Here is a 24,011-nt window from a genome sequence, read left to right on the forward strand (position 1 = left end):
GGCAAAACTACGGAGACAATAAAAAGATTAGTGGTTTCCAGGTAGCACACAGAGGATTTGTAGGGCGGTGAAAACACCCTATGTGGTATTACAATGATGATTATAGGCCATTAAACATTTGTTGTAATCCATGGAACGTACGACACTAAGAATGAACCCTATGGCAAATCATGGACTTTAGGTGATTATGATGTGTTGATGTAGGTTCATGCTTAGGTAAAAAAAACAATATCCTCCTGAGTGGTGTTGATGATGGGCAAGGCTATGCATGGGACATGGTGTTTTGGGGAAATCCCTGTACCTTCCTCTCAATATCATTGTGAACCTAAAACTTCTCTGAAAAAAAAAAATGAAGCCTTTAGGAAAAATTACATTGTTTGTCACTGCTTCATAGTGCATTTACTTTTTAAGCAGATTTCCTCAAGGATTTAAGCAGAAATAACCTGGAGCCCCAGTTCTTAAATAAAACCCTGATCCATTTGCAGAACGTTTGCTGGGGAAAGGGAGTAGTACACTGGAGAGAACAATATTGAAAATAATATGGCAGAAAGGCAAGATTTCCAGAAGATAGGAAAAACACAACGGTCTGTTTGCCCTGCCTGCAGTCAAACCCTAGGTTCAGAACCCTTGAAGCCAGCGGCTGTGGGGAAGGGGAAATGTGGAGGGAAGGGTACAACGTTTCAGTTATACACGTTAAAGATCTGTTATACACTGTAATACATCTGTAATACACTGGAGATCTGTAATACAGCGTAGAGCCTATAGCTAACAAAACCCTATTGTATACTTAAAATTTGCTAAGAGAGCAGATCGTATGTTAAATGTTCTTACCACACACACATGCAAATAACAACAATAAAGGGGACAGGAGGAAACTTTGGGAGGGAATGAATGTGTTTATGACCATAATGGCCGTAATGGTTTTATGAACGGATACTTATCCCTAAATTAGACTTGTATACATGACATATGTACAGCTTTTTACATGTCCATAACTCAATAAAGTGGTTTCCAAGATATGAACAAGAACCGTGGAAGCACCCCCAGTATGTGGCAAGCCATCGTTAAGTCATGTCTGCCTGGGACTCCAGTGGGAGTTTGTAGTATATCCATCAATTACCCATGCTTCAAGCATGGCCGCAGGCAGCACCGAGTCAGGACTGAAGAGGCCTGTTGATGGAGGTTAGAGTGGTAACATGTCTAAACAGGTAACATACAGACAATGGAGCCCACATACCCCAACCCACTGCTTTGTGTTGCTGCTACGTAAGATCCTAGGGAAGAGGGGGGGATAGCTCCAAGAATTACTCAGATAGGGGGCCACTGGGTGGCTCAGTCGGTTGAGCGTCTGCACAGAGCCTGGAGCCTGCTTCGGATTCTGGGTCTCCCTCTTCCTCTGCCTTCCCCCACTCATGCTCTGTCTCTCTCTGTCTCAAAAATAAACATCAAAAAAAAAAAAAAAAAAAGAAGTACTCAGATAAAACTTGCCACCGAGTGGTGTTATAAAAGGTTTTCTTTGGAAGATAATGTGGTATTTCTGACTTAACCTGTGTTTTTGAACTTTAATTCATAACCATTACGAGCCACTGGGATTTGATGTGAGATTTCATTGGAATGAAATGGGCTAACAAACTACGAACTATAGTCCAAATTGAGCCTATCATCTGTTTTCTAAAGTTTTATTGGAACGCAGCCACGCCCATTGGTTTACATACTTATAAGCTTATGCTTGTGCTACAGTGGCAGAGGTGAATAGTTGCGACAGAGATCTTGTGGCCAGCAAAGTAACAAACACCGATTAGAGTCTGCCCTTTACGGAAAAAGTTTGCTGGCCCTGGGGCCCAAGACCCTGCGCCTAGAATATATTTGAGAACTTTTGAAGTAAATGAACCTCAACCATTGCAAACACAGAAGAAAGAAACATGCTCACGATTTTGGATGAATACCAGAAAGACTACAAGTTTCAAGTGTTATTGGAATATTTTAACCTCGAATCCATTTTAGCTTTATTCTAATCTTAGGAAACCTCCTTCAAATATGATCTTACTTGCATTTGCACAAGCATACTACATCCTACTCAAAGTCTTATAACTGCTCATATTTAATATGCATTCTTCAGAAACGTTATGCATTGTATTCCGCTGGAATCACCCATGGGGCATTTAGGCTACCCCATCTGGTTTTGAAGTGTACATTTTGCTTTTAGGTGGATGTGCAGGTTCTGATACTGATATGGAACTGTGTTAAGTCTGAAACTATAGACTCTGTTAATGTTCTAATTTTCCCTCTATTACAAAAGGGGGGGGGCAATTCATCACAACCTTATGATGAGTTAGAGCTTATAAAATGACTGAATCGAGATGAGGCCAACTTAATAAATGAAAACTGGACACTTTTATCCATTGTCTAGAAATTTCTAGATGGACGAGTAAATGGTAATAGTTGAGGGAATCAAATGTCTAGATAATTAATGGATGAATGGAACTTTTCATTTTTCCTCAGGATACTCAACATATCGCACAGCCGGTGTTTGTCTACCAGTATGGGATTCATCAGAGGAAATGCGAGGAGAGGCGTATATAGGAATGATGCACCTGGCCAAAGTATCTATAAATTTTATGAGCCCGATAGAAAATCTTTAGCCACAAACGTTAACAACCTGAACAAAAATCCCAGCTTAAAAACAGAACTCCAGTCTTTGTTTAGGACAGTTTGCTCTGCCTGACATCAAGGAAAGAAGTCACTAGTAATTCTAATCCCTTTCTGCCTATAATTCCTGAAGACAGCTAGATGAATGGCAGGGCAGTTCGCCAAGCCCCCCCCCCCCCTCCCCACCCCCGCCAAAAATATTCATCATCTTTGTGGATATTGGGCTTAAGCAAAGCTCAGAGAACCAGAGAGTCATTTCGATGCATTTTCTTTAGGAAGAAATTGCATCACTAAGGATTCCAGGCCAAAAACAAAGTAGAAGAGAAATTCATGCTGCTTCAGCTGGAGAATTTCAAAGGTAATTTAATCTCCAAGGGAAATCTCACAGCCTGAATTCGCAACATCACTTAGCATATATAGTCACGTTGTGCTGCCACTATATCAAAAAGATTGCTTGTGCTAATTGAAAAGGAGGAAAAATATAGCACTAAATGAAAAGATGGAGTATCTCCCCTGGGTTTCTACCATTTGCCTAAGTTACCTGTTTTTTTTGTATGTTGATGAACACTCCTGATGCCAGTTGGAATCTAATAAGAGTTACCTATATCATGTTTGGAAATATGAAAACATGTAACAGAAAATTTTATTTTCCTTTAAACACATTCCCTAGTTAACTGAGAAATTGGTTAGGACATACTGAGAAAGGCAGACTAACTACATGTCACAGTAATTTAGTTTGGAAAAAGTGATATTCAAGAAGACAACCGACAGTTAAAGGGCATTCTAAAATTGTTATCTGATATATGCTCTAACATAGTATAGAATAGCAATGTCCGATAGAAATATAATGTGAGCTTCCTATGTAATTCTAAATTTTTTAGAAACCGTGTTAAAAGAGGTAAATGGAAATTATGTAGTAATATTATATTATATACATGTATTATTATATTTAGTAATATATTTTATCTAACCCAATCTGTCCAAACTAGTATCATCTAAAACTTACACTCAATATAAAAACGACAAGATATTTTACATTCCTTTTTCATAGACTTGTCACATTTCGAGGGCTCAGTAGCCGTATGTCACTAGTGGCTATTGTATTGACATTTAAAGGGCTAGATTGTTTTACAAGCTATGTGCAAAGGAACATCTTCCCATTTAACAAACACTGAAAATTTTATATGCTTCTTTGGTCAGCATTTAGCTATGTATAATAGAGCACATCTAGAGGGTATGTGAGAAGTGGTTTAACATAGCCCCCTTTTTGGGCAGTGAACTGCTAGGTAAATAATTTGAACATAAAAGTAGTTATTTTTTGTGGCTCAACACTTTCAACGTTTCCTGAGGTAGTGATAAAAGACAGGCTGTTTGAAAGAGGTTATTTTCTCCCTTGCTTCATTGAACTAAGGTTGATGGTTCTGCTTACTGATAGCTGCAATGACAAGGGACATAATTTACTGGGAAGCCTTGTTGTTATTGCTATTTTTTAAAATTTGGTGATTACACAAAGACACATTGGTAGTCACAGCATTCTGAAGATGGAGATCCTAGATTATCATTCCGCGCCTGCCCCCTGCCCAGCCGTTCATGTTTTCTGAGGTTGGCCGTTGATATTAATATGTTGAGTCCAAGGCATCTTATGGATGACCAGAGGTATCTTGAAGATAGGCAAGTCTTAAATAAGGGGCATCATCTGAAACACAGGGTTAGAGACTGGGAGAGTTATTGGCAATATTGAGTTTTTGAGCTTACATATGAATGGGGGTGCATTTTGTGATCAAGCATGCTGGGATGTGAACACAAACAGACACGAGGCTGCTGAAATTCAGAATTTGGGGCCTACAAAGCACGCTGGGCATAACTGAGTTTCAGTATTGTTTGGGGACTGAGAGATAACAGTCCACAGTGCACCTCATCACACGAGATAGAAACCTGGAAATCATCTTTAACTCGTCCTTGTCCTTTGCCCACACATGCACATCGTCTCCATTTCCAGGCCTGTCAATGCTTTCACCAAAATAGCTTTCGTCTGTCTCCTTCTCTGATGTCTCCTGGCTCCTGCTTTAATCTGGTCACTCGTCAAGTCTCTGGGACAAGTATTATTTTTCTTTGACTGAAGACTGATGAGTAAGCGTTTGTGTTTTCCCTTATAACTCTTAAAATAAATATACTGGATCTGAATTTCAGGGAGGAGTTTACTCAAGTTTTTCATGTTGATATGAAAAAGAGGGCTCAATTTGGGCTATATTGGAATAGAGTTATGTGGATTGGTTATGGGTTAAATAAATACACTGGATGACTAGTTAAAGTTACTGATATAAAATGTAGCATAGCCTATGGTGCCTACCCTAGGCCCTGTCTATAGTATGGAACAGAAGGAGAGACTATTTTACTGGAAAAAGAAAATGTATAGGTTCAGTAATTATATGCAGTGCAGGTAGTGAGATCTTATCGGCAGGTAAGTGGTACAATCACGAGGTTGAAAATGTTTGAGTATGTTTTGTGTGTTAGTAAAAATGTAGATGAAATCAGTGGAATTAGACTGTCGTAGACTGTAAGTCTGAAGTTCTCTTTTGGCCAGCAAAAGAGCGGACACAGGATTAAAGCGAGAGATGGCTAATGTCCGGGAAAAGACAAGAGCCCTGAATAAAGGTCCTTGCCCTCGTTTTTATTAAGATCAGAAGGCTTACAAACGTGATGGACGTGTACAAAGAGACAAGGAAACTGGGAACATTAACGTGGGGACATGAAGGAAGAGGGGGGTTTTGAAGATATACATTGTTTGGGGTTTGGGTTAATACAAAACAAAATCCGGGCACTGGGCTGTCGGGAGGAAGGTTGTTTACAGCAGACATGAAACAGCACCTCTGTTTATCTCAGCCAGCCTTGGGGATGAGACAGATAGGGGGAGTCACCTCAGGGTTGACAAGGCACCATTTCTTTTGTTAACCATCTCCGCTCCGGGCTGCTTTGCATGCAGCGCAGCGGCCCGTAGTTCAATTCACCAGTTTACCTAACCTGGTCCTATCCGCCTGTGAAAGCAGCTTTCTGCCATCGTACTAAATTGGGGGAGCTTCCACCCTGAATATCTATTATTGTTTATTTCATAGACCTGTGTATTGGGCACCTTTGCACCCATTCCTATTTTAGGCCTTTGCCTCTCCCTCTCTATTTTGGGGGCTCTGCCCCCCTATCTCTTTTGGGGTGCCTTTGCACCTCCCTATTCCTGGCACCTTTGTGCCTCCCTATTCTCAGGGTGTCTTTGCACCTCCCTATTCTTGGAGTGACAATCTGGTTTACCCAAACTCAGGTGTGAGCATTTTATGATTTTGTATTTCTTTATGCCTTGTTAACCCATTGGTGTAAGCCCGGGGGATTCCTAAGCTTATAACCCACATTAGACAACCAAGACTTTACTAACAAAAACACTTGTTGGTCAGTAAGGTATGAAGACACAGGCAAGACAAAGAAGAAGATACATTATTCTTCTGTATTTATGTACCGTAGATAGGAGCAAGGAATGTAGTTGGCGACTAGGTAGAAAAGACATTTTGATCGTGGATAAAGTATGTGTGCTACCCCAAGTTTCCCTGGTTACTGCTTCCCTTCATGCTCATGACATGATAATGGACAAAACTGTGGGCCAGTGATGAGTGGTAATGTGGTGGGAAGCCATATGCATTCTTCATAAGCCTTCCTCAAGGGGAAGGACTAGGGTGCAGTTCAAGTAAAATTTGCTTTTTGTTTCCCTTCCTGCTACGATATGTACTGTCTAACTGCTAGTCACAATTCCACTCATGGCAGAGAACCTAGATTATGAAACAATAGAACTACTGCTTCTTGTTATTATGATCAGCTGGGTTACCGTGTTCTGACTTTGTTAGTTTACTGTCTGAAACTGTGGTCTTCCCTCTTGTTTTCATAGATGACCGAGCCCTCCTAGCTTTGACTAAAGAGAATGTGACCACTTTGGAAAACTCCAAGTACAGGCAACATTGGATGGAATCTTTCCAAAGGGCAAAGCATATAGGTCAGTATCTAATTGTCTTATTAATGGGCCAAGAAAGGATTCTATTTCCCAGAGGTTACAGGGAGGCAGTCCCCAGATGGATAGAAGGAGGAGTATCTTCATGAAAGGAGTAAACAGATTTTACTGCCTGGCTTTAGTTGAATTATGGGGGAAGGTCAGAATCTGAGGAAGAAAATTGACTGGGTGCAGAGTTGGACAAAGCTTCAAGTAATTAAGGACTTCCATTTAAAGTCACGTGGAAAATTTAGGATGTCTAGAAATACATTGTGACCCTTTTACAAGTCATTTTGCCCTCACAGGAGAGGGGGAAATTAGAAGAGTATTTAGGGCTCCGGGGACTGTCAAGGCTAAAGGGCAAATTCTGATCATATTTTGAAGTTGAGCCATCAGGCACAAAAGGGGAAAAAAATGTTGAGGCCTCATCTTTTCAAAATGGGAGGCAGAGGATAATGGGTAGGAGAATTTTTCATTGACTACCTTTACAAAAGAGGCTAAAGAGAGGAAGAAGACTGAGTGGAAATAATAGAAAACATTGAATATAGTTAGGCCCTATGCTGGTCACAGGTTTTTTGCATTGTCTGGTTTATTATTTTTTTAATTTGGGAAACCATTTTAAAACAATTGTATTTAATCTCCCCTTGCAGGAAAACAACTATGGAATCTAAATTAAAAAACAGAAAACAAAAAACAAAAAACTAACCATAAAACTATAACTTGCACCAATTTACCGAGTGCTAATTGATTTAAAAATGTGTTTAGAGATTTCAGATTTTCAAAAATAATTGCCAGCTTGGGACGTGCCATTTCAACCAACAGTTAAAACTACCTAAGTGGGAACATAAAATTTCCATTGATAAAATTTTAAGAACTTGTTTCGAAACCTAGGTTTTGGAACATAGTTCAACATCCTGTTCAAGTTAAATGCTCGGATCCTGTGTCAGAAGAGTTAAAAGGCTAAATATTCCCTCAGTGTGAGAATCCACTGTGATCCTGGAGTATATACACTAAAATAGAAGGGAATGAGGATAATTAATTGCTGTGTTATTATAAATTAACTTGTCATTTAAGTCACAAATCTTTATATTGAAGTTATATGTAAAGGCTTGGCCATGTTAGAAAGGATGTATTTCTGGGGTGCCTGAGTGGTCAGTCGGTTGAGGGTCCAACTTTGGCTCAGGTCATGATCTCGCTGTTTGTGGGTTCAAGCCCCACTTGGGCTCTGTGCTGACAGCTTGGAGTCTGGAGCCTGCTTCTGATCCTGTGTCTCCCTCTCTCTCTGCTCTTCCCCTATTCATTCTCTGTGTCTCTCCCTCTCTCAAAAAAAAAATGAAAAAAAAAATGAAAAAAAAAGAATATATTTCTGAATCCTAACCTAGATTTCCAACTGCATACTTGATACCCTAATTTGAATATCTGATAACAACTGGAATTTGATATGTACCAAACCACACTCTTCATATCACATTCCATGTCAACTCTTCCCACAGTCTTTCCCATCTTAATTAATAACAACCTCAGTCCTCAGGTCAAAATATCTTGCCATATTCTTGACCTCTTTCTCACACCCCGTATATTGTCCATTAATAAATCTTATCACCTCCAATCCTGAAATATATTCTAGATTTGACTACTTGTTTTAAAATGTTTTTATTTATTTATTTTTGAGAGACAGAGACAGAACATAAGTAGGGGAGGGGCGGAGAGAGAGGGAGACACAGAATCTGAAACAGGCTCCGGGCTCTGAGCTGTCAGCACAGAGCCTGATGCGGGGCTCAAACCCACAAGCCCTGAGATCATGACCTGCGCCGAAGTCATGGTTATTTTGTATTTGGTCTTTTCAGTATTATCTACTTTTACGTATTTCCTAATTTCCATCATAATTTGTCTTTGACATGAGTGTGTTTTTAAATTTCCAAATGTATGTTTTGGTTGTCTTTTTATAACATCTCTAATTGGAATGCGTCATAGTTGGAAAGTACGATGTGTATGACACTGGATACCATACTTTGAAACTTGTTGATGGGGTTGACAGCCTGATATGAAGTTAACTTTTATAAATGCTTCATATATGCTTGAAAATAATGATTTCCTAATATGGGAGTATAGGAGTAAGCTTGTAAATTGTGTTGCTTACACCATTATCAGTCCATTTGTGTTTAGCGTGATTACCGATATATTTGGATTTTCTATTTTATTTTCTATCTTGTCATCTGACAACTTTTCCTTGTTTGTTTTCTTTACTTCCTTGTCTTTATTTAACTGGTGTTTTATTTCTCTCATTTCACTTTTTCTCCCTATATTTCAGCAAATTTCTACGCTTTTACTTTTTATTTATTTTATTTCAATTCTACTATGGTCAAAACACAGCGCTATATTAGTTTCAGGTGCACAATATAGTGATTCAACAATTCTCTACATTACTCAGTGCACATCATGATACGTGTACTCTTTTTTTCATTAAAACAATTTTTTTTTTTTGAGAGAGAGAGAACACATTAGCAGGAGAGGGGCAGAGGGAGAGGGAGAGAGAGAATCCCAAGCAGGCCCTGTGCTAGCACAGAGCCCTGTGCAGGGCCTGAACCCATGACCCTGGGATCATGACCTGAGCCAAAATCAAGAGTCGGATGCTTCACCAACTGAGCCACCCGGGCGTCCCAGTATGTGTACTCTTAATCCCCTTCACCTATTGCGCCCATACCCTCCCCCCACGTCCCCTGTGGTAACCATCAGCTTGTCCTCCATAGTTAAAAGTCTATTTCTTACTTTGTCTCTCTGTCTCTTTTTTCCTCCCTCTGCTTGTTTGTTTTGTTTCTTAAATTCCACATATGAATGAAGTCACATGGTATTTGTCCTTCTCTGACTGCCTTATTTCACTTAGCATTATACTCTCTAGCTCCATCCATGTTGTTGCTGACGGCAAGATCTCATTTTTTATGACTAAATAAGGTTCCATTGCATGTATATACCACATCTTTATCCATTCGTCTGTCAATGGACATTTGGGCTGCTTCCATAACTTGGCTGTTGTAAATAATGCCGCTATAAACATAGGGGTGCATGTAACATTTTGATGAGTGTTTTCATACCCTCTTCCACAGTGGCTTCCCCAGCTTGCGTTCCCACCTACAGTGCACGAGGGTTCCCTTTTCTGCACATTCACACCAACACTTGCTATTTTGGTGTTTTTTATTTTCGCGGTGATAGCTCGTTGTGGTTTTTTTTTTTTTCAATGTTTATTTATTTATTTATTTTGAGAGAGAGGGGGAGAATGCATGTATGTGCACTTGCACACCAGTGGGGAGGGGCAGAGAGAGAGAGAGAGAGGGAGAGACTCCCAAGCAGGCTCATGAGTCAGCGCAGAGCCTGACGCGGGACTGGATCTCACAAACCGTGAGGTCATGACCTGAGCCGAAATCAAGAGTCTGACACTTAACTAACTGACTGAGCCACGTAGGTGCCCCTCATTGTGGTTTTGACTGGATATGGCTGAATAATCTTACTCACTTGCAATCTTGCTGCTGGCAACAACATGCATGGACCTTGAGGACATTATGTTAAGTGAAATAAGTTAGACAGAGAAAGACAAATACTGCATGATCTTTCTTATGTATAAAATCTAAAAAACAAATAACAAGCTCATAGATACAAAGAACAGATTGGCGGAAACATAGGTGAAGGGGGTCAAAAAAATTAATAATAATAATAATAATAATAATAAAAGTAGGCTCCCGTCCTGTTGGAACTTTAGACCTGGTGCAAACAGAACATCTATATGCCTTCTGGGTATGGAGTAATGAATGTTTGGAGTACTGCGTGATGTATACTATTTATCTACTTAGAAGTTTTTTTTTCCCATGAGCTCTACGTTATTCCTGCGCCAAGTGGTGCTTGGGGTATATGTCCATGAGCTCTTTGCATGACAAAAGGCAAAGGAAGAAGACCATAATTCCACAAGGCAAAGTGGTTGTTTAGTTGGAACAAGTCTTTGTCTTGCCAGTTGAAGATCTTCGGGATTTAGTGGAGCTCAGGGGCAAACCTATGAATGATTCCTGAATCTTTTTACTGAGTTTACATAGTACGGCTATATGTTCACTGGCTGTTTTTCCATTCATTCTAAATAGTTTTTCTAGAAGCCCTTGCTCTGATTCTTTTTTTTTTTTTTTTTCTGAGGCCTCAGTTATTTGCTATCATACTCTCTCCAGGCTCAGAGGAACCAAGTCCACATGTACATGGTCAAAATTCAGTGAAAATTTCCTTTTTCACAACGACAGAATGTTTACTATTTCAGCTATAATCTTTATATCCCCCAAACAGGACACTATTTTTTGTACTAACAGTTTCTGTGTAGATTTACACACATGGTTAACCTTTTCTTTGATAAGCATTCCTCTTGCACCTTGCACTTCACTTTTGAGATCATAATTTTCCATTCTTGAAGCGCTACGTGTTTCTTAAATGAGACTTTTGATAAGCCCAGTTGCTCAAAAAGCCTTCCAGGATTTTAATTGGGATAAGGGTTGTATCCATTGATGAAATGGGTGAGAAGCAGCATCTTTCTAGTATTGAGTCTTCCACATCTTGACATCCCGTCATTCCTGACATTTCTTTGTATCTTTTCCTTGTTTTTCAATAGGTCGTTTTAAATGACCAGAGGTTGGCCATTTTAGCAATTTCTAGGTAGAATCTTCCCGTTTGATCGTTTCTATTTCACTGATACTCGTTCCTTTATTATTTTTCTTCTATTCTCATTGGGTTTACTTTGCTATTCTTTTCTTTTTCTTTTTTCTAAAATTTATTTATTTTGAGAGAGAGAGAGAGAGAGAGAGAGAGAGAGATTGAATCCCAAGCAGGTCTGCACTGTCAGCACAGAGCCTGACATAGGGCTCAATCTCATGAACTAGGGACCATGACCTGAGCAGAAATCAAGAGTCAGATGCTTAACCGACTGAGCCACCCAGGCACCCCATACTTTGCTGTTCTTTTCTCTTATGTAAGATGAAGATTCACATAATATTGTTGATTTTTAGGCTTTCGCTTCTAATAGAAGTATTTAAATCTATAAGTTTTTCTTTGATTACTGCTTTAGCTGTGTTCTACATGTTTTAATACATCTGATTTGCATTATCATTTATGGTAAAATACTACCTAAATGCAGTTATTTTCTTTTTGTTAATGAGTTATTTAGATGTGCACTGTTTAAATTTTAAAACATATGGGAATTTTATGGCTACTCTTTTGTTATTAATTTCTAGCCTAATTGGCCAGAGAATTTTATTCGGATGTTTTTATTCTCTATATTTGTTGAGATTTGCTTTAAGGACAGAATATACGTAATTTTTATTGTAGGGGTCTTTTTGGCCTTCATCTTATGTAATATCAATTTTATCAGGCTTCTTTTGATTAGAATTTGCTGCATATCATATCCCACCCTTTTCCTTTCAGTGTTTATTTTGTCATCCATACATTTAAGATTACACAGGGTAGGGGGTCCCTGGGTGGCTCAGTCGGTTGAGCATCCGCTCAGGTCGTGATCTCACGGTTCATGGGATTGAGCCCTGCACTGGGCTCTGCACTGACAGCACAGAGCCTGCTTGGGATTTTTTCTCTCCCTGCTTGCTGCCCCTGCCCTGTTCATGCTCTTTCTTTCTCTCTCTCTCTCTCTCAAAATAAATAAATAAACATTTAAAAAATAATAAAATTACACAGGGTCATACTCTTTTGGGGTTCAGTTCTACAGGTTTTGACAAATGTATACACTTATGTAACCACTGCCACGCTCATGATACAGAACAGTTCCATCACGTCTCCAAATCCTCCCATGTTGCTCTTTTGTAACCCATCCCAATACCCCCAAGTCCAGGGAGACCTCTCGTCTATTATCTGTGTCTACATGTAAAGTCACATACATAGAATCGTAGAGTATATATAATTTTTCCGTCTTCACTTATGATAACGCATTTGATATTTATCCATACCCTTGTATGTATTAACGGTATATTCCTGCCATTGGAGTTGTTTAAAGCTTTTGATGATGATGTATAAAGCTACCTTAAACTTTCCCTTAGAGGTTTTGGAGTGAACATAAATGATGATTTTTCTGGTGTAATATCTAGGAGTAGGACTGCTGTTCCATACGGTAAGTGGAGGTTTGACTTTACTAGCAACCGCCAAATTGTCTTCCTAAGTGGTTGTACAATTTTGCATTCCCACCAGCAATGTATGGATGTTCCCTTTCCCCTGCATCCTTGCCATCACTTATTATTTTCAATATTTGTCAGAAGCATGAAATGTTTACATTTTAGAATGGTTTTATACTTACAGAAATGTCACATAGATAGCACAGAGTACCTGTAATCCTCTTGCCCAGTTTTTTCCTTTTGTTAACATCTTACATTATCACGGTACATTTTTCTCTCTTATGAATGTGAGCTATGTTACCCTTTTTCTTTTATCTGTGGCATCATACTGAGGAGGTAACCCTGAATGAGAGGTGGAAGAATTCATTCTCTAGAGAGGTTTTCACCAAAAGGTTTGGGTTCCTAAGTCTGGTGCTACAGTAGCTCTCTCTAATCTCTTACTGTTGTTAGAGGGGGCTGAGCCTGGCCAGAGTAGGAACAATATGGAGTTTAGTAAGTACCCCGATGGCGTGTTGACTGAGTTAGTAGGATTGACGAAAGTGAGGAGAGAGACTGGATTAGTCAACATAGACTGTGACCATGTACTCACAATTCCACATTACTTGACCAAATTTTAGTCAGGCTTCTCTCCTCCACACAGGTCCCTGAACTTTGGTTTTGCCCCTGCTTAAGCAAGCACCAAGATACAGACATCCTCCCTTGTGGCTCATTCCATGAATCGGCTGACTACAGAACCAGATTTTGTTGTTGAAGTGCCTGGAGTTTTCCACCTTCCCACCCCCACTGCTTGCCTCCCCCCTCCCCCACTAAAGTTCCTACCAGCCCTCTTACCGTTTCCCATTTTCTTAAGACCTTCCACTGTTTGATTTTAAGACACTTGCAGATCCTGAGGTCAGCGTGTTCTATTTATTGCAATCGTCTTTTTGAATAGCCCTTCCTTATATGCATTCAGATTTTTGTTATTTGACAGCTGTTACAAATAATCCCTACATTTCAAAGGCTTAATACAGGAGAGAGTGTGGAGGATTACAAAAGAGGTTTTACAGGTCAGGCCTGCAAGTGACGCAGGACCCCTAAGAGATGCCGTATAGAGAAGTTTCAGGCGGAAGAGGAGGGTACACTTCTTGCTGAGGGCTAGCATTCTCTGCTGCATTGTGTGTCCTGTCACGACTAGAAATGACCTTAATAGTCTGGAACGATGAACAAAATCCAAAAACAAATAATAATAACATACGAACAAAAATGTTAGAGTTCTAAAATCCAGCTACACAAATATCAGACTCAAAGAAAGTTACAACTGTGGGGACAAGTTAGAATGACTTGGGCCCATAGCTTATGGCACAGGTATGATGTCACCGTGTGCTTAAGAGAAAGAATAATGACTCAAATACCGTTATACTTCCCTCTACCCCAGAAAAGTAAAACGCTAACAGTGACATGGTAATAACAAGTTTCTTTTAGTAGCGAGCAGAGGAAACTAATTTTAGTGTTTTAACAAAATGTCAAGTACACTGAAAGGGTACTGTTGTATTTCACAGTTTTGAAGAAAGATTTTTAATAGCCAAGGCACACAAATGGCTGGAATTAGGGTGGACCTGGAACTTCAACAGCAGAAAATGGTGGATCTTCTCCCTAATATTCTGTCATTAACATGATTTGGCTCTGAACACTCCCGGTCTCTGTTTCAATGTGCCCAAATGTCCTGTAGAAATAATTTTATTTAGTCTATGGAACAGCCAGCTATAGTTACAGATTGAAAATTCACCTAATTATTTGTACTGGTTTCCTCTCTGTACTGAGGGTTTTCCAAGGGAAGGGGGAATTACTATGAATCGGAGAGTTACCCAAAGAAGAGTGTACTGCAGGTTGGAAGTAAAATCGTAAGATTTAAATAAAGCCCAAGAGAAGTGGGAGATGATAAGGTGTGATTTCAACCACGCTAATTGGGTTTCCATTTATTTCAATGCCGTATGCTGGGAGTAAGTGATACGAAGATGAGTCAGACACACAAAGCCTAATCTGTCTTTCTGCTGTGCTCTGCCACCGGGTCACTGGTTGCAATTCCAGATTCCAGTGCTGCAGGCCAGAAGGCAGAGTTCCAGTGTTCCTGTCTCTAATAACCATCAAATTCGGGCCCACCAATATCTGCATTTCAGGTAGAGAAGTCTGTGTGTCATGAAGAGCATACAAAAAGAACTGTAGAGATTCATACAAAAGAGAAAATGAGAGTAAGTGAGGAGATCATGAATGGAACAATACTGCAGAGTCTTGACAGATGGTGTACAGAAACTAATGACTATTTACCATAATTCATTTTTGTTTTCCTCCTAGGCATATAGCTGAACTACATTTCTCAGCCTCACTTGCAATTAAGTATGGCCATATGACAGAATTATAGTCAGTGTAACATGAGAGAAAATCATGTCCTGGACCATAAAGATTTTTTTTTATATGAGTTCTTCCTTGTTCTTTTCCCCTTCCAACAAACTTATGACAACCACCCAGATGCACTTTGAAGCCACACGTTGAATATGGCAGGGTGGCCATCACCCTAGGTCTGTTAATGACTGTGGAGCAGAGTCTCTTTCAACAGCCTGGAACCACCCTGGACAGTTAAACATATGAGAAATTAACCTTTAATATGGTGTTTTTCCCCAGGTTTTGGTCAATTTAACACACACTACCCTACTCTGCTGTAGAAGTTGGTATCAGAAGAGAGGAACCACCACAACAAAAATCTAACGTGTGAGTCAATGGCTTCATGGGTAGGAAAAGAGGTGGTAGGCTTGGAAAGTGAACCCCATTTGATGTAGGGTCAAAACATTTGGCAAAACTACCTTTTTCAATAGTTTTTAAGCTAAAACAAGGATAATATAAGCCTATCGCTCTAGGGGAAGTGATGAACAAGAGATACAGTACTGGTGCCTGCGTATTACTCGGAGTTGCCAATCACCCGCTGCCTTTAGCAAGAAAGAGCTCAGGTACCGAATGAATGATCTTGCGAAACAGAGTTAGGAACCAATCTGGCCCACTCACGCCAGAATGATGTGGAAGAAGGAAAAACTTTTCCTCTCATACGAACTGATGTACTTGAGTCTTCTGGTTCTATCAGCATTGCCTTTACTTTCACTAATTGGGGGAAGGGGGAGGTTAGGGGTTGGTGGAGAGCATGAACAAGGCATTTTGTTTGCCTAGAACATGGGTTGGCAAATTATGGCTCAAGGCCCAAATTCAGCCTGCTGACTTTTTTTTCCCCGATGAAGTGTTACTGGAACTCAGCCAGGGTCATTCATTAATGTATTGTCTATTGTACAGTTATTATATATTGTACTGTTTATGACATATTGAGTAGCTGTAACAGAGAACATATGGTTTGCAAAGCCAAACATATTTACTATCTGGCACTTCACAGAAAAAGTTTGCTGACCCCTGGTCTAGATGTGTATTGTAAATAATGTAGGGAAATGGAGATAATGCCTAAGAATATTTGTTAAAGTCAATGTTGAAGGTCTTAGAAGTCAGAATGAATGGGGTGATGAGGAACTATTACAAGTATTGAAAAGGTGAGCGATGTCCTTAAATATTTCTAGAAATCACATTGTAGGATGACATTGACAAACTAGAGTGGTCACAGGACCTTAAGCAGGCAAGTAAAAGCTCCGAAGCCAGGTCGTAAGTGGGCATGGTTGGAGAATCTATAAATATTTAGCCTGCAGAAGAGAAAATTTAAGGTGTACAATATGGAGGTATTCAAATATTTAAAAGCCTGGCTAGTGGGGAAAAATCCAATTTATTTGCAAATATCCAATTCAGTATCTCATCAGAAGGCAGTGCTCCTCTAAGACACTTGAGTACAGCTAAATTGAGATTCTTTAAGAGGTCAAATCAAATAAATACAAATCTACTCCAGAAATGCCCAGCACAAAACCATGGCATCTATTTTTTATGTTGAAATTCCATGTTACATTCTCTCATTAATCCACTGCGCTCTGACTTGCATCATCACCGCTGCCACTCCCCTGAATTTGCTTTTGCCAAGGTTACCACTAGTAGCTTTGTTGAAAAATTCATTGAATACTTTTCTGGCATCTATACTATTCATGACCTGCTTTGAAATACCTTCTTGTCACTTTCATTTTGTAACACTAACCTCGCTGTTTTTTCCCTTTCTGGACATTTCATGTTACTCTCCTTCAAAAGCTCTTATTTTGTTGGTCTTCCATTTCATATTAGTTTTACTCAAAGTTCTGCAATGGACTCTCTCTTTATTCTACCTCGTCTCATTGGTGACTGCTGCATAATCTAAAAGTAGATGCTAAAGCCATAGTGCATCATGTTTTCAAAGGCTTTTTAAGAGTTTGTGAGGTTTTAGGATGAAGTTTTAAGGAAAGTTCATCTCGCTCAATGACTTTCACATCGATTTTCAATTGAATGCCTGATTGGCTCTGTCCTTGGTGCTGGAGATCCAATTGTGTTGGGGGTACACATGAGTTTCTTGCTCTTGTGGAATTTTTATTCTAGTTGGAGGGCAAGAAGAGAAGTGAACAAAAATTAATAAACATGAAAATTTCAGAGAGGGCCATGTACTATAAATAAGTAGGCTATGATAATTAACCAGGGAATAGCTGGGAAAATGATTAATTTGGATAAGATGGGCAATTATAGTTTCTCTGACTCTTGAATAATGAGAAACTAAGACTTTTGACCTAGGACCTGGATAATAAGAAGGAACTAGTCATGTGAAGATCTGTGAGGAGCAGTATTGCCACTGTATTGAATAGTGAGTCCAGAGACTTGAAGGTGGGAAATAAATGTGGCATGTCGACAGAACCAAGAGATTAGAACATAGCTAACAATGAGGAAAGTAATAATTGATGAGAATAGAAAAATAACGGGAGCCAGAGTATTCTGTGCCTTGTGGGCTATGATGTGAAGTTTGAATTATCTATAAGTGCAATGAAAAGCCATCGGGAGAGTTTTTAGCATGGTGGTGACACGATATCACATTACCTGTATTTTTCCATTTGTCAAATGATACAAATTATATAACTTTCTACTTCGCTGCAAGGAAATTTAGATCCACAGTAAATTCTTGACCACAGGATATGGATTAGCTTATGACTTCATGTATATTTATGATCTTATTCTTTTTTATTTCTGTTACAGTTTTTATATGTTAGCTTCTATAGAGAAATGCCTCAAAGTATTTTTGAAGAACTGATAATATGAACCACATAATACAGTCTGACTTGACATAAGAGCATTGGACTTGGATTTGGTAACCTGCATGCTATGTCGGTTCTAACACTAAAATATTCATGTGAATTTAGGATAATAATTCAAACACTTTGGGCCTTAATACCCTCATCTCTAAATGAGAAAATTAATATTTCTTATTTCTGTGCTTCTCAGAAATGTTGTGTGGAGAAGATTGTGACTGTATATAAAGGCAGATTGCTGTAGAACTATATATATTCAATACATATTTTTAAAAATCTTTTTAGTGTTTTACTTATTCTTAAGAGAGAGAGAGAGAGACAGAACACAAGTGTGTGTGTGGTGGGGGGGGTGCAGAGAGAGAGAGAGAGACACACAGAATCTGAATTGAAGCAGGCTCCAGGCTCTGAGCTGTCAACACAGAGCCCGACGCGGGGCTCGAACTCACGAACCGTGAGACCATGACCTGAGCCGAAGTCAGACGCTTAACTGACTGAGCCACCCAGGCACCCCAATACATATTTCTTAAGCTTCCTCTATGGGCCAAAAATTAGATATTAACATTTGGGGATTCAAGATGTACTTTTAGGGGCGCCTGGGTGGCGCAGTCGGTTAAGCGTCCGACTTCAGCCAGGTCACGATCTCGCAGTCCACGAGTTCGAGCCCCGCGTCAGGCTCTGGGCTGATGGCTCAGAGCCTGGAGCCTGTTTCCGATTCTGTGTCTCCCTCTCTCTCTGCCCCTCCCCCGTTCATGCTCTGTCCCAAAAATAAATAAACGTTGAAAAAAAAATTAAAAAAAAGATGTACTTTTATAAGAAGAATCTGGATAAAGTTAAATATATAGCACCAAACATTTTTAATCCATGTATATTTCATATGGAAAGGGAAATATTGGACATCTTCTCAAGTGTATGAGCCTCCTTAGATTTTTTTTCAGTAAGGAGGTTGAATCTCTTGACAAACATATGAAATCTGAATCAGGAACAGTTTAAGTTCAACGCTAAACTTAGGAGAAAAGTTTGAACAAGTTCCCTGTATGCATCCTCATCAGAATTACTGCTAATGGCTATGTGCAAAGTTTAGCTGATGAATTATTCAGTTTGATATCAATCTTGTCTGTTGCCACAGACTTTTGAAACAAAGAATGCTTTGCAATTCTTAAGAATATACCTTTAGGCAACAATGGAAATATTACTTGACATCCGCAGTTCATGCTTCTAAAAATTATTTAAAGTTTAAGTAAATTGCATAAGAAGGTTTTAATTTCTATAACTTTTGAATAATTTATCTTACCTTTTCATCAAGCTCTTGTGTGTGTGTTGCTATGAAATACTGTCAGTTCCATGCATGCATTATTTTAACCCTCGGTAGGACCGACTTTGTAAATATTAAGATAGGACTGACTTTGTAAATATTAACATGACATGGGTGGCCAACGAGAAGACTCCTTAGAACTCAAGTGTTCTGTGAACCACATTTTGGAAACCACTGGATTATAGAAAACTATTACCTACACACTGATCCCAGCCTTCAGAACTGTAATGTGTGCATTGATTGCTATCTTTCCATTTTGTCCATATCAAAATTTAAGTGCCTGTTCGTGGCAATGCAGAACTTAAGAAATCTGCTTTCGTCATACCTCTTACACTTCCATACCATGGCTTTGGTCTTTCCACCTAACTTGCCTCCCCATCAATAACCATTTCTTGCCAGCTGTAAGACTATGTACCCTTGAAGACTCAGTCTTTTCTACTATCATTTTCACACATCTGGAATACATACAAATAGTCCTTCCTCTGCACTGACTCAGAGCTTTGCCAGCTGGTTATTTATTACATGTCTCCATGGCCATCACTAGAAATAGTTGTGGCCCTGGGGAAACAACCCGTGAAGGCTGCCTGGGAAAATCATTTGTAGAAGGAAGCCACTCTGTAGGTAGGTATGTTTCATAGGATCTCTGGGATAGACAGAACACATCAAAGTGCAACATCCAGGCTGTCACTGCAAATGCGTGGGACATAGCACGACCACCCACGTTGCCCTGCCCAAGAGATGGGCCTATTTCAGTTGCTATACATGCTCTGAAGATTGAAACTGTATCATTTATCTTCATATGTCAAGTCTTCTGCATATTAAACGGTACAAATGAGGCCTCCCTACATACTGGTTGAAACGAATTACAATAGAGTTCTGTTCTTTCTGTTTTCATAGAAAGAAAACAAACCACGTATTTCTAACTAGGTAGACCAAGTGAGAGAAGTGTCAAAATTCTCATGAAGCAATTGAAACGTATTTTTATAAAGCAATTAGGTGTGCAGGCAAAAATGATAGGACTATACCCGCTGTTTGAATATCAGTCATTGGAGAAGCATTAGAGCACAGTTTTGCCAAGTGCAGACTTCCATTGGGGCGGGTGTTGACTCCGGCGCTAGCTTCACAATTTACAGGCCATGTGACCCAGCCCCAAAGTCCAGCTTCCTTAGCTGCTGTAATGGGGACACACTAATAGTATCTGCCCATGAACACTTAACCGAGATACTGCGTATAAAATACCAAGCACCCTAAGAGTTAGGAGTCATTGTTGCTTTCGAGCTTTCAGAGGAAAATTAGGTATAGGGTAAAATGCTAGGTTAGAAAACTTATGAGGTCCACCTTCACAGTTAGCATCTAATTCCTAGAAAAGTTCTCACAGTCTGGGCTGGGCAAACGGAATCACGATCAATCTGACCACTCCTGCCGACTACCTCTTACTCTTACTGTCAAGTGGCTCCCTGGCAACAGGCCCCAGATACTCTCTCTTCTGTTCCCACATCCCATACCCAACTTCAGTTGTCAGGGTCTCCTTTTCTTTCCATCCTCCTCTTTATTATGTCGGCCCAGTCCTCATCCTTATGCTCCTTTTTAATCCCCCAAAGCCTTAAAGAACATAAGTTAGCCCGCCTTGTTTTTTCATCGGCGAAACAAAGAGAATAACCTTCCCACCACCTGTGCTCAAACAAACATGGTGAGAATTAATGAAATAAAGCCGAGACAGCTTCAGAGATAATAAAGTCTAAGAAGTGTCAAAGCGCATTAAGCTCATTTGAAGAAGTGAAGTTTAAAAAGCCTAAGAACCTATTGGCACAAAAACAGACACACAGACCAATGGAATAGAATAGAAACCCCAGAACTAGACCGACAAACGTATGGCCAACTCATCTTTGACAAAGCAGGAAAGAACATCCAATGGAAAAAAAGACAGCCTCTTTAACAAATGGTGCTGGGAGAACTGGACAGCAACATGCAGAAGGTTGAAACTAGACCACTTTCTCACACCATTTACAAAAATAAACTCAAAATGGATAAAGGACCTAAATGTGAGACAGGAAACCATCAAAACCTTAGAGGAGAAAGCAGGAAAAGACCTCTCTGACCTCAGCCGTAGCAATCTCTTCCTCGACACATCCCCAAAGGCAAGGGAATTAAAAGCAAAAGTGAATTACTGGGACCTTATGAAGATAAAAAGCTTCTGCACAGCAAAGGAAACAACCAACAAAACTAAAAGGCAACCAACGCAATGGGAAAAGATATTTGCAAATGACATATCGGACAAAGGGCTAGTATCTAAAATCTATAAAGAGCTCACCAAACTCCACACCCGAAAAACAAATAACCCAGTGAAGAAATGGGCAGAAAACATGAATAGACACTTCTCTAAAGAAGACATCCAGATGGCCAACAGGCACATGAAAAGATGTTCAGCGTCGCTCCTCATCAGGGAAATACAAATCAAAACCACACTCAGGTATCACCTCACGCCAGTCAGAGTGGCCAAAATGAACAAATCAGGAGACTATAGATGCTGGAGAGGATGTGGAGAAACGGGAACCCTCTTGCACTGTTGGTAGGAATGCAAATTGGTGCAGCCGCTCTGGAAAGCAGTGTGGAGGTTCCTCAGAAAATTAAAAATAGACCTACCCTATGACCCAGCAGTAGCACTGCTAGGAATCTACCCAAGGGATACAGGAGTACTGATGCATAGGGGCACTTGTACCCCAATGTTCATAGCAGCACTCTCAACAATAGCCAAATTATGGAAAGAGCCTAAATGTCCATCAACTGATGAATGGATAAAGAAATTGTGGTTTATATACACAATGGAATACTACGTGGCAATGAGAAAAAATGAAATATGGCCTTTTGTAGCAACGTGGATGGAACTGGAGAGTGTGATGCTAAGTGAAATAAGCCATACAGAGAAAGACAGATACCATATGGTTTCACTCTTAGGTGGATCCTGAGAAACTTGACAGAAACCCATGGGGGAGGGGAAGGGAAAAAAAAAAAAGAGGTTAGAGTGGGAGAGAGCCAAAGCATAAGAGACTCTTAAAAACTGAGAACAAACTGAGGGTTGATGGGGGGTGGGAGGGAGGGGAGGGTGGGTGATGGGTATTGAGGAGGGCACCTTTTGGGATGAGCACTGGGTGTTCTATGGAAACCAATTTGTCAATAAACTTCATAAAAAAAAAAAAAAAAAAGCCTAAGAACCGAGTTGGATCGGTAGCGGGAGCAGAGAGCGGACCCCGGAGAGCCCTGAGCAGCCCCATACGCCTGGCTCAGTTACCATCACGCCCGGGAGGGGCCGCAGCTGCGGCAGCCGGCCCCAGTCATCATCACCTTAACCTTGAGCAGAAAGGCCTACCCCCCAGCAGCCGCCCCCGCCCTCACAGAGACGCCGAGCCCGGCACCAGGCTCAGCAGCGAAGGGAACAGAGGCTGGGGGGCCTCACCTCTGAGGTGCCTGCCGGGGGGACCGGAGCGTCATCTCGACCAAGGTTTTGGGAAGATGGTCCCGTGTAGGAAACGGATATGGTTTCATCAACAGGAATGACACCGACGGAGATACAGAAGTGCCATAAAGAATTACCCCAGGAAGTACCTCACAGTGTAGGGGACGGAGAGACTGTGGAGTTGGACGCTGAAGGAGAAAGGGGGTGCGGAGGCAGCAAATGTCACGGGCCAGGGTGGAGCGGACCCAGTGCAAGGCAGTGAGTATTGCAGCGGGTCGTAAGCATTATGGGCACTCTCCCCGTGGCGGGGGACCTCCACGCGATTCCCTGCACAATTACCGGAAGAGTGAGCGTGGGGAAAAGAACGAGGCATCCGAGAGTGCTCCCGAAGGCCAGGCCCTCACAGCGCCGATCCCACCGCAGCAGATGGTTCGCACCTTACTACGTGCGGAGACCGTGTGGACGTGGGCCACAGTCTTCCGACCCTCCTGTGCGGGAAGAGGTGATTGTAGGATGTTCACCACCAGGGTGCAAGAGAACGAGGTAGACCAGTGAGACAGGATATGTTTCGGGGCTGTTGACCCACGGGGTCCTCCTTGCCAAAGTCAGCTTAGAGAGGACGGCAGTGACGAAGATAAGGAAGATCAAGGCGATGAGAGTGAAGGTGAGCAGTCACCTCAGCATCCGTACCGCCACAATTTTGATCACCCACGCGGTCGCCCAGAGGACGCTAAAGCACAAGGTGCCAAAGACACAAAAGCAGCGGGTCCCCCAGCTGAGGATCTGTCCTCTTCTGAGGCTGAGCAGGCCGGGGCTGAGTAAATCCTGATTTACCATCTCTACCGTCATCCTGTTTAGTCCTCCAACAAGGAGAAACGGATATGAAATTCCAGCGATAAGAAATGAACGAAAGATTGGACCTGAAGACCTTAAGGGCTTGCTTCTTGCCCACTGACCAGATAAATAGAACTATCTGCATTATCTATGCACACGGAGTTTTTATTATTTTTGCCTAAAGAGGTCTCTTTTGGGTAAGGCTGGGTTTTTTTCCTCAATATACCTTTAACGATTTTTCAAATGTTTCATACCTGATCAAGGTGAGATTTTTAGGAATCTCACTTTTAATGTTTATTTTTGAGAGAGAGAGAGACAGGGCATGAGTGGGGGAGCGGCAGAGACAGAGACAGACAGACAGAATCTGAAGCAG

The 24,011-nt window shown here is 40.7% G+C and overlaps 1 pseudogene; it reads left to right on the top strand.

Annotated features, from left to right (window-relative positions):
- The first annotated feature begins 1,133 nt into the window (after positions 1-1,133).
- Positions 1,134-23,626, top strand: LOC124513850 (Y-box-binding protein 1-like; annotated as a pseudogene).
- The last annotated feature ends 385 nt before the right edge of the window (positions 23,627-24,011 follow it).

Source organism: Lynx rufus, unplaced genomic scaffold, assembly GCF_022079265.1.
Source record: "Lynx rufus isolate CCGP_SWC_20201006 ecotype Redwood Valley unplaced genomic scaffold, mLynRuf1.p SCAF_19, whole genome shotgun sequence".
NCBI classification, from domain to species: domain Eukaryota; kingdom Metazoa; phylum Chordata; class Mammalia; order Carnivora; family Felidae; genus Lynx; species Lynx rufus.